The sequence below is a fragment of the Pinus tabuliformis genome, chromosome 2_2, assembly GCF_031772625.1.
Source record: "Pinus tabuliformis cultivar Carrire ecotype Pingquan chromosome 2_2, CPIR1, whole genome shotgun sequence".
Classification (NCBI taxonomy): Eukaryota; Viridiplantae; Streptophyta; class Pinopsida; order Pinales; family Pinaceae; genus Pinus; species Pinus tabuliformis.
In genome coordinates, this window is record NC_142300.1 from 802,209,479 (window position 1) to 802,217,853 (window position 8,375).

An 8,375-nucleotide genomic window follows, 5' to 3' on the forward strand; every position below is an offset into this window, starting at 1 on the left:
TGCTTTTTCGATTGGGTGCATTGTTTGATTTCTTTTTGTTTAGCGGACATCTACTCGGGGTGCTGTTGAGCTTCTCTCTTTTCTCGGGATCTTTGTTTCTTTGGTGTTGTTTTCTTCCCTTCTTCCTTTTGCCCCTAGCTTTATGGAGGATAGGTGGGATTGTTGTGGATTGGTTTTCGGGAAGGATGAAAAGCCACCCTAGTCCTTCTCGATCACCGTCCCTAACATCCCCCCCCCCTTTTGCGAAGAAACTGGGGTGGGGAAGCTTGTTTTTTGTTTGAGCCTCCCCCTGTGAGCTGATAGACGCGTTTGATATCTCTCTTTCTTTCATGTTGTTTTCTTCCTTCTTCCTTTCGGCCCCTAGCTTTATGGGGAAAAGGTGGGATTGTTGTGAATTGGTGTTCGGGAAGGACGAAAAGCAATGCGAGTTCCCAGGGTGGCCAGCCTAGTCCTTGTCAATCGTCGTCCCCTGCAGTTCCCCCCTTTTTGTGAAGGCACGGGGTTGGGGAAGCTTATTCTCTTTTTGAAGCCTTCCCTTGTGAGCCGGTAGCCACGGTTGATATATTCCTTTCTCTCTTGTTGTTTTCTTCCCTTCTTCCTCGTGGCCCCTAACGTTACGCATAAAAGGTGGGATTGTTTTCGATTGGTGTTCCGGAAGGACGAAACGCAGTACGAGCTCCTAGGGTGGCCACCCTAGTCCTTCTCAATCGTCGTCCCCTTCAATTCCCCCATTTTGTTGAAGGCATGGGGCTTGGGAGGCTTGTGCTTTGTTTTATACCCTTTTCTTCCTTTCGGTCCCTAGCTTTATGGAGGAAAGGGGGAATTGTTGTGGGCTGGTGTTGGGGAAGGGCTAAAAGCAGTGCGAGCTCCCGGGGTGGCCACCCTAGTCCTTCTTGATCGTTGTTCCACGCATTTCCCCCCTTTTTGCGAGGGCGTGGGGCGGGGGGAGATTTTCCTCTGTTCGAGCCTCCCCCTGTGGGGGGGTTAGACACCTTTATTTCTCTTTCTCTCATGCGTTTTTCCTCCCTTTGCCCCTTGGCCTTACATTTGTTGTGGGGGGTACCCCTATTCAGTTTTGTGGCCGATTTTTTGGTAATACGTGGAAACGACTCTCGGCAACGGATATCTCGGCTCTTGTTACAATGAAGAACGTAGCGAAATGCGATACTTAGTGTGAATTGCAGAATCCCATGAATCATCGAGTTTTTGAACGTAATTTGCGCCCGAGGCCTCGGTCGAGGGCACGTCTGTCTGGGTGTCGCATCCCATTCAAACGCGCTCCCTGCAATATGCTAGGGAGCAGCGAAGCTGGTCGTCCGTGCCCCATGCGGTGCGGTCAACTGAAATACCTCAAGCAATGTTTCGTGGCGTGCGTCGGCGAGCGGTGATCTTGTCCCCTTGGATGGGTAGTCGGCGTTAGCTGATGCGAGCATTGTGTGGCATCGCTCAAACTTGCTTTGCTCTCTCTTGTCCTCCCATGGGGTAGGGTGGCGTTAGCTCCAACTTTGCGACCTCAGCTCAGGCGAGAACACCCACTGAGTTTAAGCATATAATTAAGCAGAGGAAAAGAAACTTACAAGGATTCCCCTAGTAGCGACGAGCGAACCGGGAAGAGACCAACATGAAAATTGGGCGGCGGCGCCGCCTGAATTGTAGTCTGTAGAAGCGTCCTCAGAGGCCGACCTGGGCCAAGTCCCTTGGAAGGGGGAACCTGAGAGGGTGACAGTCCCATCGGCCTGGGACCCTACCACATCATGAGGCATTGTCGGCGAGTCGGGTTGTTTGGGAATGCAGCCCTAATTGGGTGGTAAATTCCGTCCAAGGCTAAATACGGGCGAGAGACCGATAGCGAACAAGTACCACGAGGGAAAGATGAAAAGGACTTTGAAAAGAGAGTTAAAGAGTGCTTGAAATTGCCGAGAGGGAAGTGGATGGAGGCTGTAGATGCATCTCAGTCAGATGTGGAACGGCTCAGGCTTGTCCGCTGCTCGACTTGAGGTGCAAACTAACACAGGCTGCTACATCGTCACAAGGGCGGGTGAATTACTGCCTGTCAGTTTGCCACTGCGGTGGTCGAGGAATGAAGCGTACACCCTTGTGGCGGGCCATTTGCACCTGCGCGCTCGTGGTGTTGGTTGGCAGGCTTTCCATTTGACCCGTCTTGAAACACGGACCAAGGAGTCTAACATGTGTGCGAGTCGGCGGGTTTGAAAACATGCGAGGCACAAGGATGCTGACGGGCGAGATCCCCTCTATGGGGGGGTGCATCGTCGACCGACCTTGAGCTTATGCGAAGGGTTCGAGTGCGAGCACACCTGTTGGGACCCGAAAGATGGTGAACTATGCCTGAGCAAGGCGAAGCCAGAGGAAACTATGGTGGAGGCTCGTAGTGGTACTGACGTGCAAATCGTTCGTCTGACTTGGGTATAGGGACGAAAGACTAATCGAACCATCTAGTAGCTAGTTTCCTGCGAAGTTTCCCTCAGGATAGCTAGAGCTCATGCGTGGGTTTTATCGGGTAAAGCAAATGATTAGAGGCATCGGGAGCATAACGCCCTCGACCTATTCTCAAACTTTAAATAGGTAAGAGGGTGCGGCTACTCCATTGAGCCACGCCATGGAATCGAGAGCTCCAAGTGGGCCATTTTTGGTAAGCAGAACTGGCGATGCAGGATGAACCGAAATTTGAGTTACGGTGCCAAATTGCGTGCTAACCTAGATCCCACAAAGGGTGTTGGTTGATTAAGACAGCAGGACGGTGGTCATGAAAGTTGAAATCCGCTAAGGAGTGTGTAACAACTCACCTGCCGAATCAACTAGCTCGAAAAATGGATGGCATTGAAGCGTGCAACCTATACTCGACCGTCAGAGCAATTTCCTGGCTCCGATGAGTAGGAGGACGTGGGGGTCGTTGAGAAACCTCAGGCGTGATCTTGGGTGGATCGGCCCCCAGTGCCGATCTTGGTGGTAGTAGCAAATATTCAAATGAGAACTTTGAAGACTAAAGTGGGGAAAGGTTCCATGTGAACAACACTTGGACATGGGTTAGTCGATCCTAAGAGATGGGGAAGCCTTGTATCAAGGGTGCACCCTGCATGAGCATCGAAATGGAATCAGGTTAATATTCCCGAACCGGGACATGGCGGTGGGCGGCAATGTTAGGAAATCTGGAGACGTCATCGAGGGCCACGGGAAGAGTTATCTTTTCCTTTTAATAGCTTGCCCACCCTGGAATCGGTTCACCCGGAGATAGGGTCCAGCAGCAGGAAGAGCACCACACGTCTTGCGGTGTCCGGTGCACCCTCGGCGGCCATTGAAAATTTGGAGGACCAAGCACCGTTCATGCCCGGTCGTACTCATAACCGCATCAGGTCTCCAAGGTGAACAACCTCTGTTCAATAGAACAATGTAGGTAAGGGAAGTCAGAAAAATGGATTCGTAACTTCGGGAAAAGGATTAGCTCTGAGGGCTGGGCCTAGGGGTCTGCGCCCTCAACTCGTGGGCTGTCAGCAGTTTGCCTGAGCTGCTCTCGCGGCGAGGGCGGGCAGTCGCGTGCCGATTGGGCTACGACCGTAGAATGCCCCCTGCCGGGGGCTTTTCCCTAGGCATCGAACAGTCGACTCAGAACTGGTACGGACAAGGGGAATCCAACTGTTTAATTAAAACAAAGCATTGCGATGGTCCCTGCGGATGCTGACGCAATGTGATTTCTTCCCAGTGCTCTGAATGTCGAAGTGAAGAAATTCAACCAAGCATGGGTAAACGGCGGGAGTAACTATGACTCTTTTAAGGTAGACAAATGCCTCGTCATCTAATTAGTGACGTGCATGAATGGATTAACGAGATTCCCAATGTCCCTATCTACTATCTAGCGAAACCACAGGCAAGGGAACGGGCTTGGCAGAATCAGCGGGGAAATAAGACCCTGTTGAGTTTGACTCTAGTCCGACTTTGTGAAATGACTTGAGAGGTGTAGAATAAGTGGGAGCCGTTTTCAGCGCAAGTGAAATACCACTACTTTTAACGTTATTTTACTTATTCCGTGAGGTGGAGACGGGGCACTGCCCCTGTTTTTGGCCTTAAGGCATGTTTCGGCGGGTCGATCTAGGCGGAAGACATTGTCAGGTAGGGAGTTTGGTTGGGGCGGCACATCTGTTAAAAGATAACACAGGTGTCCTAAGATGAGCTCAAAGAGAACAGAAATCTCGTGTGGAACAAAAGGGTAAACGCTCATTTGATTTTGATTTTCAGTACGAATACAAACCATGAAAACGTCGCCTATCGATCCTTTGGATTTTAAAATTTTGAAGCTAGAGGTGTCAGAAAAGTTACCACAGGGATAACTGGTTTGTTCCAGCCAAGCACTCATAGCGACGTTGCTTTTTGATCCTTCGATGTCGACTCTTCCTGTTACACAGTAATTTGTCATTGTCTCCCTGTCAGTCACCCTACTGTGCCAAGAATTTACAATAATCAAGTTCATGCCTTTTGAACTGGCCCAAAACCCACTTTTCCAAAGTTTTCCTCATCAGCGCGTCTGTTTCTAAAATATCCGCGCTGACTGGCGGCTCATAGTGTATTCAGTGCACTGCCAGCGCGGAAGCACATCACTTTTCCGCGCTGATCGCATTTTATGAGCCAGCACAACTCTCCTTCGTATTGGGTCGCGCTGACATGACTTTCCCAGTTATTGAGGCGCGACGTCAGCGCGTCAGTCGCCTTATAATCCGCGCTGATCCTGTTTGGGCGAATTTGTTCCAACAGCCAGCCTTCCAGATCACTCCAGGTTTGGTTGTTGGCTTTGTGAGTATCGACTCCCTTCTATGGCATGTCTATTCGACCCTTTGCAACCACTTCCCTCAAGGATAAGCTCATCCTTCCACCTTTTTAGGAAGCTCCTTCTCCTATATAAACTTCCACCATTACCATGAACAGCTAGTTTGGAATAGCTTGGATTGTATAGAGCTTATAGTGCTCAGATTGCTGCTACTATAGGTATTTGGTGTGCTAAGTGTGGAAGTGATTGATAGTTTAGGGAAGGTTGTTTTGTGTTGCTTGTGTGAGAGAGAGTTTCTTGTCTTGGGAGAATCATTTCCAAAGGTGAATGCTTGAGACGCTTGCTGACTGACCCCTCCTGAGAAGGATACCGACGTCAGAACATTTGGTTGTACTCTTCTCTGTCTTGATTAATAATAGATGACTGCTATTATTGTTCCATTCTCATTTGTCTACGCAATGGTTAAATGTGAATTACATCTTTTCTGACCGATGTATGGTTGCTTTTACTAGATTTCACGCTTGCGTTTGTTTCCTCTTCGTGTGTGCAGGTATCTATTCGCGGGGAACGCGGAGGATTGTGACCAGCCAAAGTGAAGGAGCGAAGGCAACATCTCTTCGTCAAACGACAGCGCGGGAATCCAAGTAGGTGCTCTTTACCTCTTGTTTAATTGTAATTAGGAACATGCATAGCAGCATTGTTTGATTGTTGCTAGACCCTTATCGGGCTAGCAGGGATCGCCTCTATCCGTAGAGGGGATTTACCTCTCCAACAATTTGGCGACTCCACTGGGGATCAACCTTTTTGTCTCTTGAGTCCACTTTTTGTGTTTGAATTCGATTTTTCTCTCTTTTCGAGTTTTGGGGATTGTTTTCTCTACTTATAAACTTTCTGGGTGCATCTGGGAAGTGTCTTAATTGTTAAAAGGTTCTTACCTTTGGTTTGGGAAGTTTTCGCTTTGGCTTCACTGGTTTTTTACCCTCAACGTGCTTTAATTCAAAACAGATGCGCTGACGTCGCGCCCCTTCTTCTGTGTTGTCCTTGTCATCGCGCCTGTACAATCAATAGTCGCGCTGACCTCGTTTTTAGAGACAGTGTGCTTTATCCGTGTGCTTCCGCGCTGATGGCGCACACCTGCTTCTTTGTCCTCCCTGTCATCGTGCCTGTGTTATTTATAGTCGCGCTGACCTCGTTTTTCCGAGACAGCGCGGTTTATCCGTGTATTTCCGCGTTGACGTCGCAAAGTTGCTACGGGACCCCTCCTGTCAGCGCCGAGTTGCTGAAGGCCACCCGCGCTGATCCTGTAAAACTTGATTTTGTCCAGATCAGCCTCCTGAACTTGTTGCTTTAGCTTTTCCCTCTTCTCTCCACTTGGTTTGTGACTTGTTTTTCATTATCTGAACTCTGAGCTACTTGCTTGCGAAGTCTTGTTCCACAGGGTTTCGTTTTGCTCATTTTTTGGGTTTTGCAAATACCTTCCTCTTTGCTTTCGCTGCTTGGTTTGTATTTCCACCATCACTTTTGCAACTGCTGGATCGTGTTGAATCTCTATTTGACTGGTTGGGACTCTTGTCCTCCGGGTGTTTGCTTTTCTCCATTGATTTCGCACTCTAGCCCTAGGGCATCTAGTGGCCGTGTGTGTGTGTCAAGCCTTCCGTAGGGATTTTGTTTTCTTGTTCGACCAGCCAACTTCAGATTTGTTTATACGCTTGTTTAGTGATTGTTGAAGTGTTTTTGGTTGTGTTTCCGAGTGGTTTTCGCTTCCTCCTTGCTTGCAATCCTTGCCTGTCTTGCCGAGCTTAGATCACATAGCTCGTGCGGAACTTAGTTTTCCTTTTGATTTGGGAACTTTTGTTGGATGTTTTGGGAAATTTGTGTGCTTTCATTAAGTGATTTGCTTGGTGTTTCGGTTCCTCCAAATTCATTTAGATGCTTTGTGCCATTGAAAGAAAATCAAACTAGTAGCTTTGCTTTTGAGAATTGAAAAGGAAAAGAACATTTCATTGATTTGCATTTTCAAGAGAAAAAGGTTCCTTTCCTTGCTTTTAGCTGCATTAGGTTGTTTGATAATTTGTATTCGTTTTGTTTGGTCGAAACCTCTTTACCCTTTCATAGCTAGAATTCATCGAAAAAAATGAAATTCTTTGGCATGTAGTTTGCATCTAGGTAATTGTGAGAGAACATACGATAGGACCTGAAATCGAAACTTAATTTCAAGATCAACTATAAAATGAACCGAATGAATCTAAAAACGCATTGGAACTAAATGCAAACATCTAGAGGTCTAGGTTAGAGATGTGTTCCGGCGTCTTTAAACATAGTCACTGTTGTTTCACATTATGGTTGGGTGATTCCTCCTTCTGTGACTCGATAGTGATCTAACACGGACTGTGCTCCCACGTACCGTCGCATATATAGGGAGACCCCACTAGGCTTTTATCCTTTATCCATAGGAAGCCGAGTCTGCCGCCTTGTGAACCGTAACGCACCGAACACAGCATTCAGGAAGATTGACTGCAGTACGGAAAGTCCTTGGCTCTCATACGATTGCTGGGGTGTATAAGTAGTTTTACGGGTTGCTTGGTAAACCTTATACCTAGAGTCTCCAGAGCAGTCACTTTTGATTCTTTTCGGACTCCCTAAATGAAAAGGTGCCTGTGAGCATCTTGTCACTTCGTGCTCATTAAATATTCAAAGGAGACTAGTGTCATCTTTTCGTCCTTTTCTCGACTCTCGAAACATGAAAAGGTCAAGTTTGGTTCTTGTGTCTTAAAATTAATTCGACCACGATAACATCACCTGATTAGATCTTATGTGCGATAGTTTTGAGTAGGGTTTCTATCGTTAGTTTCCTTTAGGTTTTCTAAGGGGTCTGGTCATCCTGGCTGACCCGTCAACTCCCGGTCCAAGTGATCAAGGTTCTCCATCTTCTGTTGCTCCAGAGGTACCGGTTGTAAGCGATACTCTTCCCATTGTTCTGAGTATCCAGCCTATCAACGTACGTGCCCCAGGCGACGAGGATTACATAGAAGATTGGAATCCTATCTGGGAGCCTGATTATACCCCTCGTACCCCTCGTACTCCTCTCGGTATGTCGTCTCCAATGTCTACTTCCCCCATGGATGAGACAGCTTCCAGCACCGGTGAGACGCCCGTGGTGACGGACATTGAGACTCCGATCCCGGCTTCCTCTCCACTCCCTCCACGATATTCATCAGTGAGGGACAGGATAGCCGCTAGAACTACTTCTACGACTATATGGGATCCTAGTCTTATTGCCACCACCGGGCCTTTTGTTTCGCGACCTCTTAGTACACCTCTTACTTCCGGGCTTGACACGCCCGTTACCTCAGTTCCCACCCGACCCACCGTTTGTGTAGCACGCTCGACTCCGGTCGTCAGTGCTGTACCAGCATCCTCATCTGTAAACCCTGAAGCTGGGCCCTTTCCTGGTGGCATTCCAGGAGCAGGGCCGTATGATGCCCACAGGCAGCCCATTGTGGACCCAGATTACAATGGTCCACTCTTTTATTATGATGCGAACGGCGAGTATCTCGAGAACATTTTGGTCCTTCCTCATCGTCCTTTCGAAGAGAAC

The 8,375-nt window shown here is 48.3% G+C and overlaps 1 non-coding gene and 1 pseudogene across 1 annotated transcript; both read left to right on the forward strand.

Moving 5' to 3' along the window:
• Window positions 1–1,107: 1,107 nt before the first annotated feature.
• Window positions 1,108–1,261, forward strand: LOC149195268 (5.8S ribosomal RNA). The gene has a single exon (XR_016255392.1). It is a non-coding gene; the product is annotated as a 5.8S ribosomal RNA (ribosomal RNA).
• Window positions 1,262–1,531: 270 nt separating this feature from the next.
• On the forward strand, window positions 1,532–3,397 carry LOC149195269 (25S ribosomal RNA; annotated as a pseudogene).
• Window positions 3,398–8,375: the final 4,978 nt, after the last annotated feature.